At 41.1% G+C, this 21949-nt stretch overlaps 1 long non-coding RNA gene across 1 annotated transcript in view; it reads left to right on the plus strand.

Annotated features, from left to right (window-relative positions):
- The window catches only part of LOC131691576 (uncharacterized), a 36481-nt gene extending 19117 nt beyond the window's left edge, over nt 1–17364 (plus strand). Inside the window, exon 5 of the long non-coding RNA XR_009305808.1 lies at nt 1–17364. This exon is cut by the window's left edge and continues 12320 nt beyond it. This is a non-coding gene — a long non-coding RNA (uncharacterized LOC131691576).
- The last annotated feature ends 4585 nt before the right edge of the window (nt 17365–21949 follow it).

The raw sequence follows: 21949 nt of genomic DNA on the forward strand, positions 1-21949 counted from the left end.
TTAGATTTTAGTTTTCCCAAAATAAGTCATCATATGACCAAAGGTCGCATGAGTACGAACAATAAACACAGAAATACTTCCACTGTAAATTCTTTTTAAGTTCTATTTCTATTATTTTTGAGAAAGGAGAAATTTTGTTAATCACTGAAATTTCTCAATATTTTCTATTTCCTATTCGTATGCGAACTGTCAGTAAAGCAGTGCACCAGCCTACTGTGATTTCTTTCAAATTCTATTTCAATTTTTTTCCGATTCATTTCAAGCAACTTGTTTTGACACGTGATATTATCACTACGGAATATTATTTTTCACTTCTAGCACTACTCTTTTACAAGTAGCAGGTTTTCTGCATTTTAGCTCACCATTTGGTATGACTGTCTCAGCCACTGAAATTTCTCTATATATTTCTATTTACAATTCGTATACGACAGGAGCAATGAATTTGCCGTTCTCTTCAAAACTAGGTCGTTTTAGAATATTTGTGCAAACGGCAAGCACTGAAATGTCGGATATGTTTTGGAAACCGATCACTGAAATTTCGAAGAAATTCTATAGTTTATCCTAGTTTGAGCCGAACTGTGTTCGAGCCGTGATATTATCACTACGGAATATTATTTTTGACCCTGAAAAAGTTAAAAATTACTAAATTTAAACAGAGTATAGTCGAATCGTGAATCACATTAATCGACCGTTTTTTTCACTGAGTTTCTGCGATACTTTATTCGACATCTCTTCGACAGGATACTTTATAGATCCAAACCTCTGACGGTTGGCTCGCTTTGGTAGACACTAATCCTTCACCGGAGTTGTCACATCGGCACCAACAGTAAAACTCTCATTCCCAGCACGGTCACGTTATCTTTTTTTATCTTGTTGTCTACTTGAAAACCTTTTCCGTGCGGCTGCAAATTGATTTGATTTATTTCCAGTTAGTCATTATTAGATTCTAGTTTTCCCATAAAAGTCGTCATCATATGACCAAAGGTCGCATGAGTACGAACAATAAGCTAAGCTAAAAAAAAATAAAGCGTGTTTTCACGACAAATGTCCAATTCCAACTGAACTTTATTTTCGAGTTAATTATAATTGAGCCTAAAGCTATGCCTATCTCTGCTTTGTTAGCTGTTTTGGTTAAAGTAAATGAAAATATAATGTGGTAGCTGGGTTGCTATTGCAAGTTGAAGTGGAGTTTTTGGGTTTTGAAAATACGCACCCCATTATTTTGCTTGGCGATAGTCAACGACTCTTCCGTCACAGCGCCATCGATGTCAACGACATTAGCTGGCATGTACACGCGATACTCAATGTTAAAGTGTGGGCCATTTACTATCGCGTGTGTCTGTTTTCAGTCTGCATTCCTATTTTTTCTAGCACTACACGTTAAACTCTTATTCTTCCATATTGAGTAAATAATGGAATAATGTTTATTCCAAAAGTTGTGTAATTAAATTAACCGTTACTTAACATTTCTATCTACACGAAATTGTCACGAAAGTGCAAAACGATCCTGCCACTGGAATTTTATGCTACCTTTTTCAAATAATGCAATTGGAAGAAAATACTGTCACTGAGAGCAAATCAAGCAACGAACGTTTTTTTAGACAAACTTATTTCACGCGAAATTAACCGATTAGAGTTTTACTTTAGCAGTTTTGCTTAGTTTGAGCAAGGCGCTGCACGCCTTCAATTGCTTGTCAATTCTTTTAGACGAGCTGATTTTCTAGGCCAGCAGGCGATTATTTTTGAACCCGCTACGGCCGAGCGGTCAAAAGGATTTTTCTAACAAAATACAAAGAAAAACTATTTTCCGTCATCTCTTTTATAATATTTTTCAAATCATACCCGGGCAACTCTAAATAAACAGCTTTTTTGAGATTTTTTCGATGGTAACATTAAAATAACACCAATGCGAAGGCAAATATTAAAAAAACATGCTGGTGCCACTTCTTCGAACTTTGAAAATGGTTTGCAACATTAACATCTGGAAAATGTTTTGGTAAACCGAATACTCAGAAAACCAACAGCCGATTGTTGTGTTTTGGCTTATCAAATAAAACTGGGGAAAAATAGCTAAACCTAAAAATTTCAAACTGTTCTCGTTAATCCACGTGGCAGCTGAATTATTGTTTTCGTTTGCCCATTTAACAGTCATTCCATTTTCGAATGTTAGTATTAGGTCTGCTGTCAATATCGGTTTGGATGTTAAGACAGAAAAACTTTACAATATGTCTTCAAAAATGGTATTGAAGTCAAAATTAGATTGTGAGATGTTTTGGTAGCGGTTCTCTTTAGCACAATACGAGGTAACCGTTGAGTTGCAAGTATTCGTTCCAGCTTTAAAAATACCTTCTGAAATTTCTTACCTGTACACAGTTGATCATACTTTTGCCACTACTATTCTCTCTTCGATGAATATCAGCAAAACCTACCGCCACCGTCGCACCAACCACTTTAATTTAGGTTAAGTTATAGAAATATAAATATAGACGGAGGCCACGTTACAGAACGTCACCGCAAACGTAAATCACCCAAGAAAGATTACCAGATCGATATCCAACGGTTTCAGAAGAGCATCGTCTGCCCTTCTGAACATGTAACACGTCGCCGCGCTGAATAACAAGATACATAGGATTCTCCGACGCTAGAAAAACGTGACGGGAAACCTGCCCACTAATGAGGGGCGGTTTAATAATTAATATATTAATATAATCCGAAGACGACTCTCCGGCAATCTAAAATATGTATCGGAACCGACTACGCGGTATCCCTTGGTAAAAGATATAAGTTCGGGTGTCTTCGACACCCCCGAAACAAAAGTTTCAAAATTGTTGCCAAAAGGCATAGTATATGTGTTCAGGACAACAAACTGGTCCCTTCCTTCGAAATTCCTGGTCAACAGTAAACGGGCCGTAAACACTCCTGTCTTAGACGCCATCCCGAAATTAGATGAATGCACCTAACCGTAAGAATGCACTTAGATATTTATAACCTCGATTTTGGATTTTCTTTTATATGCGACAACACATGACATGGTTTCTTAATAGACTAAGTGAACCGATTGTCGAGCTAGATCCGGTCTAGTCGGGCTTAGTCAGAAAGCTCTACTTAATTCTTATTAGTAATTTCCAGTACTGTTTTTTCAACTTTACTGACATTAAGTGAACTTACTCTATTACATTTCCGGCTTTTCTATCCACTGATCATTTTCCCATAAAGCGTTGTGAGATTTTTTTGGTATTTGAATTAGTTTTCTTGAGAGTACAATCCACTGAATGCAAGTTCTTCATTATGTTCAATCGTATAATATTCAGTTTTAAAATGCACCAACATCCGCTACATCTGCAGCTAACGTCTCAGTTCACGTTTCGGTACTGAAACTCCACATATCTTAAGATTTCTGACCATAGTTTGGATCGATTCGTTCCAGCTTTAAAAATACCTTCTGCAATTTCTTACCTGTACGCAGTTGAGCATCCTTTTGCCACTACTATTCTCTCTTTGACGACTATCAGCAAAACCCACCGCCGCACCAACCACTTTAATTTAGGTTAAGTTGTAGAAATTTAGTTTTTGCTACAACACAACACAGGGGCGTATGTTTTTGCTAATCTCTTCAAAACTAGGTCGTTTTAGAATATTTACGATGGGAAACAAAAACAACGCGCCGCCTACTATGATTCAACGATTGTCCAATTGAGTGCAACATAGTCGACCAGCATTTCGCTGTCGTCATCAAGCTCCGGGTGATCATCGCTATCCGTGTCAGAGGGGCGTCCATCCCTCGACTCATCAGCGATGGGCTCGGATTTAAAATCCAGAGGGTCGGCGAATTTAGACGCCGGCACTCCGTCTTTAGTCGAGGCGGACTTACTCGCACCCGACGTACCAGAGGCAGAATCAGTAGTGGAACCACTACTCTTAGAATTCTTTCGCCTATCGGCGAAAGCTTTTTTACTCTTATCAAATTTAGCCTTAGAACGAGGACATGATAGTCCACCAAATGTAGAATCATCATTGCACGTATGCAAGGTGCCCACTCTTGCTTCGCACACGGTATCTTTAATAGTTAAGGAAACTCTATCGAGAATTATTCGAGGAGATATAAATCCCCGATCCACTAGAGAGTCAAATCTACCCTCATTAAATAAAAGATCAGAATTAATCCGAAGACGACTCTCCGGTAACCTAAAGTACTTATCAGATCCGACAACGCGGTATCCCTTGGTGAATGAGATTAACTCGGGTGTCTGCGACACCCCAGAGACAAAAGTCTCAAAATTATTGCCAAAAGGCATAGAATAGGTATTAAGGACCACGAACTGGTCCCTCCCTCCGTGACTCCTTGTCAGCAATACATCGGTCTAAAGCTCTTTGCCTCCTCATAAGTGACGCGGCCACCTTTGCGAATGAATTTGACAGTTATTTCCATAACTGACATACTTCAACCCGCCGGATGCCACGCGGCCTCTAGGCTGGTTTTGTCCGGAGAAAGATAATAGAGTTATCAACCTCCTAGTGGACCACAGCCAGTTACTGGGGAAGAATGCACTTAGATATTTATAACCTCGATTTTGGATTTTCTTTTATATGCGACAACACATGACATGGTTTCTTAATAGACTAAGTGAACCGATTGTCGAGCTAGATCCGGTCTAGTCGGGCTTAGTCAGAAAGCTCTACTTAATTCTTATTAGTAATTTCCAGTACTGTTTTTTCAACTTTACTGACATTAAGTGAACTTACTCTATTACATTTCCGGCTTTTCTATCCACTGATCATTTTCCCATAAAGCGTTGTGAGATTTTTTTGGTATTTGAATTAGTTTTCTTGAGAGTACAATCCACTGAATGCAAGTTCTTCATTATGTTCAATCGTATAATATTCAGTTTTAAAATGCACCAACATCCGCTACATCTGCAGCTAACGTCTCAGTTCACGTTTCGGTACTGAAACTCCACATATCTTAAGATTTCTGACCATAGTTTGGATCGATTCGTTCCAGCTTTAAAAATACCTTCTGCAATTTCTTACCTGTACGCAGTTGAGCATCCTTTTGCCACTACTATTCTCTCTTTGACGACTATCAGCAAAACCCACCGCCGCACCAACCACTTTAATTTAGGTTAAGTTGTAGAAATTTAGTTTTTGCTACAACACAACACAGGGGCGTATGTTTTTGCTAATCTCTTCAAAACTAGGTCGTTTTAGAATATTTACGATGGGAAACAAAAACAACGCGCCGCCTACTATGATTCAACGATTGTTGAACGACAGTCGCGCTGCTTCCGATTGTGAAATCTGACTCGGGTCGATTTACTGCAATTTCTTTTTTTGTTACTAAGAGCTGCTTGAAACTTTGTCATTTGTTCGATTTTGGATTTTCTTTTATATGCGACAGGAATCAGTACCGTCTGGCTCAAATGGCACGTTCTCCATGTTGATCGGAGATTTGTGCCTTGCCAAGAATCGTCTTTTCATCATTTTCCTGATGGGAAGGATTGGGGAAGTGGTAAGGTTAGGGGTAAGGAAAACAACGACACAGAACAATTAAAACAGAGCATTCTGCACCCCCGGAGTGATGCTGAACGATCTGCAGGTGCTACAATAGCAGGAATAAAACTTCCAATCCCCGGAGGGATTTAGAACCTCTACTCAAACAGTGAGCGGATATATCAACACCCCCGAGGGGATATTGAGATAACAGAACGACAACACCCCCGAAGAGATATTGTCATTCAAATACGGCTAAAAAACTATAGCTCTTTACCATACTAGGTTAGGAACAAAAGCATATACTTAAATTTCAGCTCTCTGTATATAGGTTCATCTATGTATGGAGAACCAAAAAAACCGGATGCGCAATTGCATTAATACAGGACAATTGCATATCAAATGATATGATGTTCCGTAATCGGATTCACAAAGATCACATGAATAATACTCAGCGCACTGAATAGTAGTCATGTGATAATTGAGTTTGCAATGTCCAGTCAGTGCCCTGAACAGAATACTGCAGTTGTGCTTGGAAAAATGCAACAAATTTCTTGACATTTTCAGACTCACATCCGGCAGAAAAGCCTTTGTTTGAACGCAAGTTTGCAAGCTACGCCAATGGTTGGCATGTTCGAATGCAGCCCAAGAGCGAATCTTGTGCTTTATCCAACTTATTGACAGTGGTAGAACTGGTTCTAGACCAACGAAATCAGTCGCAGCGCCAGCTCTAGCCAATTCGTCCGCCCATTCATTTCCAGTAATACCGGAATGACCGGGTACCCATAGAAGGTAGATGGCATTTGAAATGCTAAGTTCTTCGATTTGAGTTCGACATGCGATTACTAATTTCGATCTCGAATCTGCCGAACTAAGTGCTTTCAGGGCAGCCTGGCTGTCAGAGCAAAAATAGATTCTTTTACCGCAAATTTCCTGTTGAAGTGCGGATTGTACGCCACACAGAATCGCAAAGATTTCTGCTTGGAATATGGTACAGTATCTACCAAGCGAATGAGATTGGTTTAATCTCATCTCATGACAATAGACACCAGCACCGGCTCGGCCCTCCAACAAAGAACCGTTCGTATAACAAACTACGTATTCTTCAAGTTGTCGCTCCATCCAGCCAGACAGCCATTCCTCACGAAGAGGAATTCTCACATTGAAAGTTTTAGAAAGAAAACTACATGTGAGTGTAAGGTCACTGGGAGCAAGTGTATATTCATCCCAAGTAACCATTTGGGGCCACAGTCTTGTGTGGCTAGTTACACGATCTATTGGGTTACTGTTCCAGAGCCCAGTAACCTTAAGCCGGTATGCACAAGAAAGTGCTTCTTGTTTCAGAAACACATGTAGTGGTTTTATGTTCAAGAGTGCCTCGAGAGCAGCAGTAGGTGTTGTCGAGAACGCACCAGTCATCGCCATCAAGACCATCCTCTGAAGATGGTTTAACTTTGATTGGATTGTCATGACTTCTCCCTTCTGCCACCAAACAAGGCACCCGTATGCCAGTATTGGTCTAACAATTGTTGTGTAGATCCACTGAATGTACTTGGGTTTGAGTCCCCAAGATTTGCCGAAAGCCCGTCTACATTGGCCAAAGGCCATGCAAGCTTTCTTGATCCTGAAATCGATGTGAGCTGTCCAATTAAGTTGTGAGTCGAGAATTACCCCAACGTACTTAACTTGATCTTCGACAATAATTTCAGAGTCAAAAAACTGCAATGGACGAGCTCCGGTTGTAATCCTTCATTGCGTAAAAAGCACCATTGAGGTTTTATTTGGATTAACTGATAGTCCAACATGAAGACACCACCGCTCAACAACACATAAGGCTTGTTGCATCAAATCAAAAAGTGTGTTAATGTAAATACCGGTGATCATTATATGATAATCATCGGCGAAACCATACGTCGGAAACCCAAGCTCATTCAGTTTTCTCAACAAGCTATCGGCGACAAGGTTCCATAGAAGTGGTGACAGCACACCACCTTTAGGACATTCGCAGACACTCAGTTTCCTCATCTCTACTTGTCTTAACGATGAGCACAGATGTCGGTTGCTAAGCATTGCGTGTATCCAGTTCGTGATATATGAAGGTACTGCATGATCTCGTGCTGCTTCCAAAATGGATTCGAAAGACACGTCGTCAAAAGCACCTTCAATATCGAGAAAAACTCCTAAACTTGATTGCTTTTGTGAAAAAGCTTTTTCAATGTTGTAGACAACATTGTGTAACAGGGTGGTAGTAGACTTCCCCCGCTGATATGCATGTTGCATTGCATGCAGCGGGTGCTCGCCCAAGCTACCATCCCGAATGTAGTGGTCGATTAAACGTTCCACTGATTTGAGAAGGAAGGAGGTCAGACTGATCGGTCTAAAGCTCTTTGCCTCCTCATAAGTGACGCGGCCACCTTTGCGAATGAATTTGACAGTTATTTCCATAACTGACATACTTCAACCCGCCGGATGCCACGCGGCCTCTAGGCTGGTTTTGTCCGGAGAAAGATAATAGAGTTATCAACCTCCTAGTGGACCACAGCCAGTTACTGGGGAGTTCGCCCGGCTCTTCCCAGGCTCCGTTCGCCATTGAGAATATTTTAAACCCCCTCAACAATTTTACCCATAGCACGGGTCGCATGACACTATGGAATTGGGGTTCCCTGTTTGGTGTTACCACCGGAACAGGTAGTCCGTAGTGTAATTCTTAGCCGGTTGAAACAACCACTACCGACACTACACGGCTTATCTAGGCTGTTCGGAGAAAGAAGCTGACATTTATGGACAGCTCCCATAGATGGCCGAACAGCCAAATTTTTTTTTTTACATTAAATATCTACGCCGAGGCACATCATACACAGATTTGACCCATGCATGAATTCACCACAAAAGACAGAGGCCACGTTACAGAACGTCACCGCAAACGTAAATCACCCAAGAAAGATTACCAGATCGATATCCAACGGTTTCAGAAGAGCATCGTCTGCCCTTCTGAACATGTAACACGTCGCCGCGCTGAATAACAAGATACATAGGTTTCTCCGACGCTAGAAAAACGTGACGGGAAACCTGCCCACTAATGAGGGGCGGTTTAATAATTAATATATTAATATAATCCGAAGATGACTCTCCGGCAATCTAAAATATGTATCGGAACCGACTACGCGGTATCCCTTGGTAAAAGATATAAGTTCGGGTGTCTTCGACACCCCCGAAACAAAAGTTTCAAAATTGTTGCCAAAAGGCATAGTATATGTGTTCAGGACAACAAACTGGTCCCTTCCTTCGAAATTCCTGGTCAACAGTAAACGGGCCGTAAACACTCCTGTCTTAGACGCCATCCCGAAATTAGATGAATGCACCTAACCGTAAGAATGCACTTAGATATTTATAACCTCGATTTTGGATTTTCTTTTATATGCGACAACACATGACATGGTTTCTTAATAGACTAAGTGAACCGATTGTCGAGCTAGATCCGGTCTAGTCGGGCTTAGTCAGAAAGCTCTACTTAATTCTTATTAGTAATTTCCAGTACTGTTTTTTCAACTTTACTGACATTAAGTGAACTTACTCTATTACATTTCCGGCTTTTCTATCCACTGATCATTTTCCCATAAAGCGTTGTGAGATTTTTTTGGTATTTGAATTAGTTTTCTTGAGAGTACAATCCACTGAATGCAAGTTCTTCATTATGTTCAATCGTATAATATTCAGTTTTAAAATGCACCAACATCCGCTACATCTGCAGCTAACGTCTCAGTTCACGTTTCGGTACTGAAACTCCACATATCTTAAGATTTCTGACCATAGTTTGGATCGATTCGTTCCAGCTTTAAAAATACCTTCTGCAATTTCTTACCTGTACGCAGTTGAGCATCCTTTTGCCACTACTATTCTCTCTTTGACGACTATCAGCAAAACCCACCGCCGCACCAACCACTTTAATTTAGGTTAAGTTGTAGAAATTTAGTTTTTGCTACAACACAACACAGGGGCGTATGTTTTTGCTAATCTCTTCAAAACTAGGTCGTTTTAGAATATTTACGATGGGAAACAAAAACAACGCGCCGCCTACTATGATTCAACGATTGTCCAATTGAGTGCAACATAGTCGACCAGCATTTCGCTGTCGTCATCAAGCTCCGGGTGATCATCGCTATCCGTGTCAGAGGGGCGTCCATCCCTCGACTCATCAGCGATGGGCTCGGATTTAAAATCCAGAGGGTCGGCGAATTTAGACGCCGGCACTCCGTCTTTAGTCGAGGCGGACTTACTCGCACCCGACGTACCAGAGGCAGAATCAGTAGTGGAACCACTACTCTTAGAATTCTTTCGCCTATCGGCGAAAGCTTTTTTACTCTTATCAAATTTAGCCTTAGAACGAGGACATGATAGTCCACCAAATGTAGAATCATCATTGCACGTATGCAAGGTGCCCACTCTTGCTTCGCACACGGTATCTTTAATAGTTAAGGAAACTCTATCGAGAATTATTCGAGGAGATATAAATCCCCGATCCACTAGAGTCAAATCTACCCTCATTAAATAAAAGATCAGAATTAATCCGAAGACGACTCTCCGGTAACCTAAAGTACTTATCAGATCCGACAACGCGGTATCCCTTGGTGAATGAGATTAACTCGGGTGTCTGCGACACCCCAGAGACAAAAGTCTCAAAATTATTGCCAAAAGGCATAGAATAGGTATTAAGGACCACGAACTGGTCCCTCCCTCCGTGACTCCTTGTCAGCAATACATCGGTCTAAAGCTCTTTGCCTCCTCATAAGTGACGCGGCCACCTTTGCGAATGAATTTGACAGTTATTTCCATAACTGACATACTTCAACCCGCCGGATGCCACGCGGCCTCTAGGCTGGTTTTGTCCGGAGAAAGATAATAGAGTTATCAACCTCCTAGTGGACCACAGCCAGTTACTGGGGAAGAATGCACTTAGATATTTATAACCTCGATTTTGGATTTTCTTTTATATGCGACAACACATGACATGGTTTCTTAATAGACTAAGTGAACCGATTGTCGAGCTAGATCCGGTCTAGTCGGGCTTAGTCAGAAAGCTCTACTTAATTCTTATTAGTAATTTCCAGTACTGTTTTTTCAACTTTACTGACATTAAGTGAACTTACTCTATTACATTTCCGGCTTTTCTATCCACTGATCATTTTCCCATAAAGCGTTGTGAGATTTTTTTGGTATTTGAATTAGTTTTCTTGAGAGTACAATCCACTGAATGCAAGTTCTTCATTATGTTCAATCGTATAATATTCAGTTTTAAAATGCACCAACATCCGCTACATCTGCAGCTAACGTCTCAGTTCACGTTTCGGTACTGAAACTCCACATATCTTAAGATTTCTGACCATAGTTTGGATCGATTCGTTCCAGCTTTAAAAATACCTTCTGCAATTTCTTACCTGTACGCAGTTGAGCATCCTTTTGCCACTACTATTCTCTCTTTGACGACTATCAGCAAAACCCACCGCCGCACCAACCACTTTAATTTAGGTTAAGTTGTAGAAATTTAGTTTTTGCTACAACACAACACAGGGGCGTATGTTTTTGCTAATCTCTTCAAAACTAGGTCGTTTTAGAATATTTACGATGGGAAACAAAAACAACGCGCCGCCTACTATGATTCAACGATTGTCCAATTGAGTGCAACATAGTCGACCAGCATTTCGCTGTCGTCATCAAGCTCCGGGTGATCATCGCTATCCGTGTCAGAGGGGCGTCCATCCCTCGACTCATCAGCGATGGGCTCGGATTTAAAATCCAGAGGGTCGGCGAATTTAGACGCCGGCACTCCGTCTTTAGTCGAGGCGGACTTACTCGCACCCGACGTACCAGAGGCAGAATCAGTAGTGGAACCACTACTCTTAGAATTCTTTCGCCTATCGGCGAAAGCTTTTTTACTCTTATCAAATTTAGCCTTAGAACGAGGACATGATAGTCCACCAAATGTAGAATCATCATTGCACGTATGCAAGGTGCCCACTCTTGCTTCGCACACGGTATCTTTAATAGTTAAGGAAACTCTATCGAGAATTATTCGAGGAGATATAAATCCCCGATCCACTAGAGAGTCAAATCTACCCTCATTAAATAAAAGATCAGAATTAATCCGAAGACGACTCTCCGGTAACCTAAAGTACTTATCAGATCCGACAACGCGGTATCCCTTGGTGAATGAGATTAACTCGGGTGTCTGCGACACCCCAGAGACAAAAGTCTCAAAATTATTGCCAAAAGGCATAGAATAGGTATTAAGGACCACGAACTGGTCCCTCCCTCCGTGACTCCTTGTCAGCAATACATCGGTCTAAAGCTCTTTGCCTCCTCATAAGTGACGCGGCCACCTTTGCGAATGAATTTGACAGTTATTTCCATAACTGACATACTTCAACCCGCCGGATGCCACGCGGCCTCTAGGCTGGTTTTGTCCGGAGAAAGATAATAGAGTTATCAACCTCCTAGTGGACCACAGCCAGTTACTGGGGAAGAATGCACTTAGATATTTATAACCTCGATTTTGGATTTTCTTTTATATGCGACAACACATGACATGGTTTCTTAATAGACTAAGTGAACCGATTGTCGAGCTAGATCCGGTCTAGTCGGGCTTAGTCAGAAAGCTCTACTTAATTCTTATTAGTAATTTCCAGTACTGTTTTTTCAACTTTACTGACATTAAGTGAACTTACTCTATTACATTTCCGGCTTTTCTATCCACTGATCATTTTCCCATAAAGCGTTGTGAGATTTTTTTGGTATTTGAATTAGTTTTCTTGAGAGTACAATCCACTGAATGCAAGTTCTTCATTATGTTCAATCGTATAATATTCAGTTTTAAAATGCACCAACATCCGCTACATCTGCAGCTAACGTCTCAGTTCACGTTTCGGTACTGAAACTCCACATATCTTAAGATTTCTGACCATAGTTTGGATCGATTCGTTCCAGCTTTAAAAATACCTTCTGCAATTTCTTACCTGTACGCAGTTGAGCATCCTTTTGCCACTACTATTCTCTCTTTGACGACTATCAGCAAAACCCACCGCCGCACCAACCACTTTAATTTAGGTTAAGTTGTAGAAATTTAGTTTTTGCTACAACACAACACAGGGGCGTATGTTTTTGCTAATCTCTTCAAAACTAGGTCGTTTTAGAATATTTACGATGGGAAACAAAAACAACGCGCCGCCTACTATGATTCAACGATTGTTGAACGACAGTCGCGCTGCTTCCGATTGTGAAATCTGACTCGGGTCGATTTACTGCAATTTCTTTTTTTGTTACTAAGAGCTGCTTGAAACTTTGTCATTTGTTCGATTTTGGATTTTCTTTTATATGCGACAGGAATCAGTACCGTCTGGCTCAAATGGCACGTTCTCCATGTTGATCGGAGATTTGTGCCTTGCCAAGAATCGTCTTTTCATCATTTTCCTGATGGGAAGGATTGGGGAAGTGGTAAGGTTAGGGGTAAGGAAAACAACGACACAGAACAATTAAAACAGAGCATTCTGCACCCCCGGAGTGATGCTGAACGATCTGCAGGTGCTACAATAGCAGGAATAAAACTTCCAATCCCCGGAGGGATTTAGAACCTCTACTCAAACAGTGAGCGGATATATCAACACCCCCGAGGGGATATTGAGATAACAGAACGACAACACCCCCGAAGAGATATTGTCATTCAAATACGGCTAAAAAACTATAGCTCTTTACCATACTAGGTTAGGAACAAAAGCATATACTTAAATTTCAGCTCTCTGTATATAGGTTCATCTATGTATGGAGAACCAAAAAAACCGGATGCGCAATTGCATTAATACAGGACAATTGCATATCAAATGATATGATGTTCCGTAATCGGATTCACAAAGATCACATGAATAATACTCAGCGCACTGAATAGTAGTCATGTGATAATTGAGTTTGCAATGTCCAGTCAGTGCCCTGAACAGAATACTGCAGTTGTGCTTGGAAAAATGCAACAAATTTCTTGACATTTTCAGACTCACATCCGGCAGAAAAGCCTTTGTTTGAACGCAAGTTTGCAAGCTACGCCAATGGTTGGCATGTTCGAATGCAGCCCAAGAGCGAATCTTGTGCTTTATCCAACTTATTGACAGTGGTAGAACTGGTTCTAGACCAACGAAATCAGTCGCAGCGCCAGCTCTAGCCAATTCGTCCGCCCATTCATTTCCAGTAATACCGGAATGACCGGGTACCCATAGAAGGTAGATGGCATTTGAAATGCTAAGTTCTTCGATTTGAGTTCGACATGCGATTACTAATTTCGATCTCGAATCTGCCGAACTAAGTGCTTTCAGGGCAGCCTGGCTGTCAGAGCAAAAATAGATTCTTTTACCGCAAATTTCCTGTTGAAGTGCGGATTGTACGCCACACAGAATCGCAAAGATTTCTGCTTGGAATATGGTACAGTATCTACCAAGCGAATGAGATTGGTTTAATCTCATCTCATGACAATAGACACCAGCACCGGCTCGGCCCTCCAACAAAGAACCGTTCGTATAACAAACTACGTATTCTTCAAGTTGTCGCTCCATCCAGCCAGACAGCCATTCCTCACGAAGAGGAATTCTCACATTGAAAGTTTTAGAAAGAAAACTACATGTGAGTGTAAGGTCACTGGGAGCAAGTGTATATTCATCCCAAGTAACCATTTGGGGCCACAGTCTTGTGTGGCTAGTTACACGATCTATTGGGTTACTGTTCCAGAGCCCAGTAACCTTAAGCCGGTATGCACAAGAAAGTGCTTCTTGTTTCAGAAACACATGTAGTGGTTTTATGTTCAAGAGTGCCTCGAGAGCAGCAGTAGGTGTTGTCGAGAACGCACCAGTCATCGCCATCAAGACCATCCTCTGAAGATGGTTTAACTTTGATTGGATTGTCATGACTTCTCCCTTCTGCCACCAAACAAGGCACCCGTATGCCAGTATTGGTCTAACAATTGTTGTGTAGATCCACTGAATGTACTTGGGTTTGAGTCCCCAAGATTTGCCGAAAGCCCGTCTACATTGGCCAAAGGCCATGCAAGCTTTCTTGATCCTGAAATCGATGTGAGCTGTCCAATTAAGTTGTGAGTCGAGAATTACCCCAACGTACTTAACTTGATCTTCGACAATAATTTCAGAGTCAAAAAACTGCAATGGACGAGCTCCGGTTGTAATCCTTCATTGCGTAAAAAGCACCATTGAGGTTTTATTTGGATTAACTGATAGTCCAACATGAAGACACCACCGCTCAACAACACATAAGGCTTGTTGCATCAAATCAAAAAGTGTGTTAATGTAAATACCGGTGATCATTATATGATAATCATCGGCGAAACCATACGTCGGAAACCCAAGCTCATTCAGTTTTCTCAACAAGCTATCGGCGACAAGGTTCCATAGAAGTGGTGACAGCACACCACCTTTAGGACATTCGCAGACACTCAGTTTCCTCATCTCTACTTGTCTTAACGATGAGCACAGATGTCGGTTGCTAAGCATTGCGTGTATCCAGTTCGTGATATATGAAGGTACTGCATGATCTCGTGCTGCTTCCAAAATGGATTCGAAAGACACGTCGTCAAAAGCACCTTCAATATCGAGAAAAACTCCTAAACTTGATTGCTTTTGTGAAAAAGCTTTTTCAATGTTGTAGACAACATTGTGTAACAGGGTGGTAGTAGACTTCCCCCGCTGATATGCATGTTGCATTGCATGCAGCGGGTGCTCGCCCAAGCTACCATCCCGAATGTAGTGGTCGATTAAACGTTCCACTGATTTGAGAAGGAAGGAGGTCAGACTGATCGGTCTAAAGCTCTTTGCCTCCTCATAAGTGACGCGGCCACCTTTGCGAATGAATTTGACAGTTATTTCCATAACTGACATACTTCAACCCGCCGGATGCCACGCGGCCTCTAGGCTGGTTTTGTCCGGAGAAAGATAATAGAGTTATCAACCTCCTAGTGGACCACAGCCAGTTACTGGGGAGTTCGCCCGGCTCTTCCCAGGCTCCGTTCGCCATTGAGAATATTTTAAACCCCCTCAACAATTTTACCCATAGCACGGGTCGCATGACACTATGGAATTGGGGTTCCCTGTTTGGTGTTACCACCGGAACAGGTAGTCCGTAGTGTAATTCTTAGCCGGTTGAAACAACCACTACCGACACTACACGGCTTATCTAGGCTGTTCGGAGAAAGAAGCTGACATTTATGGACAGCTCCCATAGATGGCCGAACAGCCAAATTTTTTTTTTACATTAAATATCTACGCCGAGGCACATCATACACAGATTTGACCCATGCATGAATTCACCACAAAAGACAGAGGCCACGTTACAGAACGTCACCGCAAACGTAAATCACCCAAGAAAGATTACCAGATCGATATCCAACGGTTTCAGAAGAGCATCGTCTGCCCTTCTGAACATGTAACACGTCGCCGCGCTGAATAACAAGATACATAGGTTTCTCCGACGCTAGAAAAACGTGACGGGAAACCTGCCCACTAATGAGGGGCGGTTTAATAATTAATATATTAATATAATCCGAAGATGACTCTCCGGCAATCTAAAATATGTATCGGAACCGACTACGCGGTATCCCTTGGTAAAAGATATAAGTTCGGGTGTCTTCGACACCCCCGAAACAAAAGTTTCAAAATTGTTGCCAAAAGGCATAGTATATGTGTTCAGGACAACAAACTGGTCCCTTCCTTCGAAATTCCTGGTCAACAGTAAACGGGCCGTAAACACTCCTGTCTTAGACGCCATCCCGAAATTAGATGAATGCACCTAACCGTAAGAATGCACTTAGATATTTATAACCTCGATTTTGGATTTTCTTTTATATGCGACAACACATGACATGGTTTCTTAATAGACTAAGTGAACCGATTGTCGAGCTAGATCCGGTCTAGTCGGGCTTAGTCAGAAAGCTCTACTTAATTCTTATTAGTAATTTCCAGTACTGTTTTTTCAACTTTACTGACATTAAGTGAACTTACTCTATTACATTTCCGGCTTTTCTATCCACTGATCATTTTCCCATAAAGCGTTGTGAGATTTTTTTGGTATTTGAATTAGTTTTCTTGAGAGTACAATCCACTGAATGCAAGTTCTTCATTATGTTCAATCGTATAATATTCAGTTTTAAAATGCACCAACATCCGCTACATCTGCAGCTAACGTCTCAGTTCACGTTTCGGTACTGAAACTCCACATATCTTAAGATTTCTGACCATAGTTTGGATCGATTTTCTTCGCAAGATACAAATACAGTCGAATGAAAATCTGTTCAAAGGCGTCAGTAATAAATGTAAAGTGAAAGACTTAGTCAAGATGCAATAATTATAACAACATGCTAGTTAAACCCCCCCTCACTCGCAATAGATTTAAACACGGTCCATCTGACTGCCAACATTCTGAATCCTTGATAGCATTCATAGTATTAGCACATCCCCACACATTTCAGTATCTCTCAAGAAGTCGTCATAATATAACCAAAGGTCACACAAGCTCAGATTATTGAACGAGATACGGCGAGAGTAGGTAACAGATGAACTGTCAAAACTGAAAATCAATAGCAATTCGATCGAAGTAGGCTGGTTATCCCCACACATTTATCCTAAACTAGAGAGAACAGGGTAGAAACGAAAAATATTCAAACCAAATAAACTTTATTGAACAGATCAATCCAGCAAGATGCAAAGGTACAATTGATTGTGGCAGCGGTATGTGTTAGATAGGATCTAGAAGGAATGATTTGTTAGCATGTTCTAGGACGAAAACGACTGTATGTAAAGGAAATCTATTGAATAAAAGATGTCAGCTATGAAACTTCGTCATTAATTCATTTTTAAAGATTAATTCCGCATCCGAAAAAATCCATTCATTATTACGATGATCAAATCCGATCCGCCCAAGGCAAGTGCTGAGAGTCTGTGCTCTAATCTCGTACGAACCAACCGTAGTAAACAGGCAGTCTCCCGAAAAGAAAGTCAATCGGGAACCAATCACGATTAAGCTTCGGTAGGATGTTTCAAAAACAATTTTTTGTAGCTCGTGTTAGTTTTCGCCCATCGGAAATAAGGTAACTCGCCACAATATCAACATCGTCGACGAAACCAAAAAGCTGAATAGACTGTCAAAAAGTGGTACAGCTCGTGTCAATTTTCGTTCTCCTTGCCCTTACCTTTTAAAACGGTGTTCAACAGTAGACAAAAGAACTCACCACCTTGTCGTTTAGCTTTCCGAGTTTCCAAAGGACTCAAGAGATTCATGATACTGGGAACTACCACATCACTCAACCCATTGTCGCTTTGATTAACCATGTCAATTTGTCCGGGAATCCGCCTTCGTGCACTATATGCCATAACTAATTTTTATAAACGGGACATAATACTCTATCTATCCAATCCTCTGCTCAAATGTTTTAGATTTTCGAAATCATCCAATGAAGAATTCTAGCCAAAGCCCCTCCACGTTTGACTTTATTAGGTCTTAGCCATCCGATCCTCTTCTGAATCTCAGGTATATTCGTTGCTCGGAATCTGTCATCGACTGCGGGCATCACCAGGCGGATTGTTGCGCTACTCTCGTCGTGCTTCCACCTATAGAGCACCTCACATTTATTCGCGTATTGAGGCCTAACTTTTGCGCGACCAATTCAACTTCTCGTAGAAGTTCCATTTAGCATCAACGCGGAACAGCCGCTCCATCGCCTCATTATCGCTACAGGCGTCAAAATACGGAGTTTTGACTATCCCAACTATGACTGTTTCGTTTTCCGTTCTGTGCTGCAACATCTTCGTCCTTGCTGTATTCTTCTCCTTGACTAATTGTTGATACTTACCGTCAAATCAGTCATTTTCTCGATTCAGAGTTCTCGTACATACTACAGCAGTGCCATCTAGTAGCTGGACGATGTAGAGCGGAAGAAGGTGCTTAGGAGTACCATTCTTCGAAAGTTGGCCTAACATTCCGTAGTGGGTAGCTGTCATAGACTCGCTTCAGATTCGCTAAACTACATCTTTTTCATCCTCGGCCATGAACGTTGATGAGGCTGCAATTGAAGAAATGGCCTTTCATTCTAATTCTGATCGCCCTCCACTTGATCACGCGTTGGCACTTCTTGCACAGCATTACAAAGTTGTGTCGCCGCTCTGATGGAATATATCGGTTCGATGTCCGCGTTTCCGCACTCTCTGTTCCGCTAAATTTCGAGCTTATAGCTCGTCGTGCAGAAGTCGGTCGAACCTGGGGAAGCCAAGCGACATGCAGTTTTCATTCGCAGTTCGTCGCATGGCTTTTTTTTCGATTATTCCGATTAGTAATTTCGTTTTGCATATTCGAAACGTTGTCTTTTTGAGTGGTTTGTTGGGTTCCTCGCGCTGCTTGTACCTAGGGCATGATTTAAGAGGATAAGGACACTTTTCAGTTTCACTACCGCAAGAGTCATCCTCAATAGGTGGCTGTGTGACCCAACTGCTTGCAATTGCTGCGAGTAATGGCGGCACGAACAGGCAAACAGGTAGACGAACCTTATCAAGGAGAACATAATTAGAAAGAGAAGACCCGAAGAAAGCCACCGGAAGCGATTCGGTCTGATAGAGAATAATTTGTTGTCTCATTCTCCGCACTTTTTTCTGAATACAATTGCTTGCATTATAGAACCTTCACATGTTGAAGTGTAGGGTTCTTAAATCAGCCAACCCCGTACTTCAACAGATCTTTGCACTTCAGAGTCGGTCATGTGACGACCCCATCGATCTCCACTACCGTAAATGGTACGTATACCCGAAATTGGTTCGTAAAACGCTCGTAGCAAGCATTCACTGTAACACGTCAGCTCCGGTGAGATCTCCGAAATATTCAGCGATTCGATTTCGAGTTGGCTGGAAGTAGTAGGGCTGAATATTTTTATGCGAGAAGTCTTGGAAGAATCAGAGGAAGGAATAATTTTGGGAATATCGGCTATATCCATCGGAGTATCAGAGGGTTTGATTGTAGTCCAATCTTCTTTCGCCCTAGGTCATTTATGTGATGCAAACGAGAGATGAAACTTATATTAAGGGGAGAGGGATCTAAAAAGTAGCGACCGACCGGAGAAAAAAATACTTTGCTTCTATAGCGGCGTGTCCCGGTGCGTCTTTTCCATGAATTATTCCTAACAATCAATTTTTTTAGAAGGTCCCCTTGCAGTAGTCTCAATTTCAGAAGCCAATATAATTTTATGTCATCGGAGGTAATGTATTAGGAAAGCATTTTGGAATTAAGAGGAGGATTGCGGACAATCCGATTTTTCAGATGAAAAGTGAAACCCATCGTACTCCATTCTGCTCGATTATGATCATCTGTCGCTGTCTCAGGTACCAGAACCAAAGTAAAGAAACCGGAAAAAAATTCGCGATGGAACTACTTACTTTTTCAGTCACAATACCACGAACTTTATTTTTACTCCAAATCAACAAAATTTTCTTCCTGAATCTAATCTATTCTAACCCTTACACAGCCAGTATTAAAAAGCATCCTGGAAAACACTGCAGATATTCTTTAGTGTTTTTCTTGTCAACATTAATATTTGAAGCATATTACAATATGTCGCAAATATTAAAACGGCCAGGCCTACTGTGCAGAGTTGGGTTTGAAGATGTTTCAATATTATACGACAATTGAATTATTCATTTAATGAACAATTCAACCAACGAATCGTTTTGAAACTTGAATGAGGAAGAAACGAGGACAACTGTACCGACCGTTTCAGTTTATATGGGGTTAGAATAAAACGTTGGGAGTGACTTTGCTAAGAAGGTTAATAAGACTCCTTTGGTCCTTTGGGATGGGACAGAGGTATTTACACCTTGCCCTGGCTCATTAAGCCTAGGTTAAAGTGCCTTTACACGCTCTCCTACAAACTAATGCTGACTACGGCTTTAGATCCGAGTCGTTCTAGGTTTGCTCTAATATTTACAAAAGCCATATTAAAATGACAGTTCAGAGCGAACCTAGAGCGAGATCCAAAAATAAAATCAGCATTAGCATGCATCTGTGCTTTAAACTTTCATTGTCATTCCCAGATTATTTCAAGAAAAAAATGTGATTATATCCTAGTTTTAGTATAAATAGATTGGAGCGTGGTAGAATGGTTATTTTCGTTCAGTTGATGACTGACAGAAAGGAAACAAGTGAAACAAAAAGATGATTATACGTTATAGAAGTTATAAGCTTAAAATGAAACTCTCGGATGTAACCTTAGACTCCTGACAGCAGGTTTATATCTAAGTCTAGTGCCATTGTCATGACTGATTCGCTCTAGAATATCAGCAACTGATCGCATAAATAATAAAACCTTCGTGAGCTCATATTAAGGATTATTTTCCATTTCCAGTGCTGTAACTCCTCAAAAGACAAACTCACAATATCCCATTACCGCACAAAAGTGACCCCACATATGAGATACAGAGTGTGCGGTATCTTACCCCTACTCGGCAGCTCTCCCGAAATTACCCTACAACTAATAACAATGGTCAAAAGAAAAAAAATGGAAATACTCCCTTATCATTCAGGTTCGTCTTCGATTCCTTGGGGCTGTCTGCAATAGTTGCTCGACCACTCCCACGTAACACAGTTTGATGCTTCATGGAGGAAACCTCTTCCAGTAACTCCAGTTGAAGCAGGAAAACTTCACCGGAAACACTTGCCATGAATTGTTCAAAGAAACCAATATTTGGCAGGACAGCACATAACACTGTAAGATCGGACCCTTTTGAATTATATTGCGGGCAAATTCAATCGTTTCTAACACAAGGAAGAAGGAAGATTGACACAAACATTACGCATCGAATATTGCTACCTTGCGCCTACTACCGTAGCTTACTTCGATCTCTTCCTGAATCATACTTTATTTTCATCACAAAAAGGAAGTCATGTCCCGGTAACACGCTTGACTCAATGACGGGCATGTTTATTTGAGCGTCGCCTGCCTTGATGGGTTTTTGTTGCCGGAAGTTTCATTGCTTTACGACAAGCACTATTAACTACTTGTCAAATTTCAAAACAAATATTCAGTTTTTCTCTTGGTAAGTAGTGGATAGGTATTTTGTATTCATTAAATGATTAAAAAAAATTAACCGTGTGCGCTGTCACATCCGACTTGCACGGTTAAATAAAACAACCTGCAGAAAAGTTGTTTTAACTTACTTTTGAGTTGTGCTTCGCTTTCGCACTTATTAGTGTTGTCAAAAACAAAAAGAGAGATTCGACTCAGTCGAGGTCTTCCGTGGGGGAAGGTACTTTTGAGTTGTTTGGGTTGAACTCAAAATTAGGTAAATTCAACTTAAATTTGAGTATAAAAAACCTATCAATGAGTTGTAATTTTTGCCGTGGTTAAATGGAAACTACCTTCACACGGTTTACCTAATTT

The sequence above is a fragment of the Topomyia yanbarensis genome, chromosome 1, assembly GCF_030247195.1.
Source record: "Topomyia yanbarensis strain Yona2022 chromosome 1, ASM3024719v1, whole genome shotgun sequence".
Classification (NCBI taxonomy): Eukaryota; Metazoa; Arthropoda; class Insecta; order Diptera; family Culicidae; genus Topomyia; species Topomyia yanbarensis.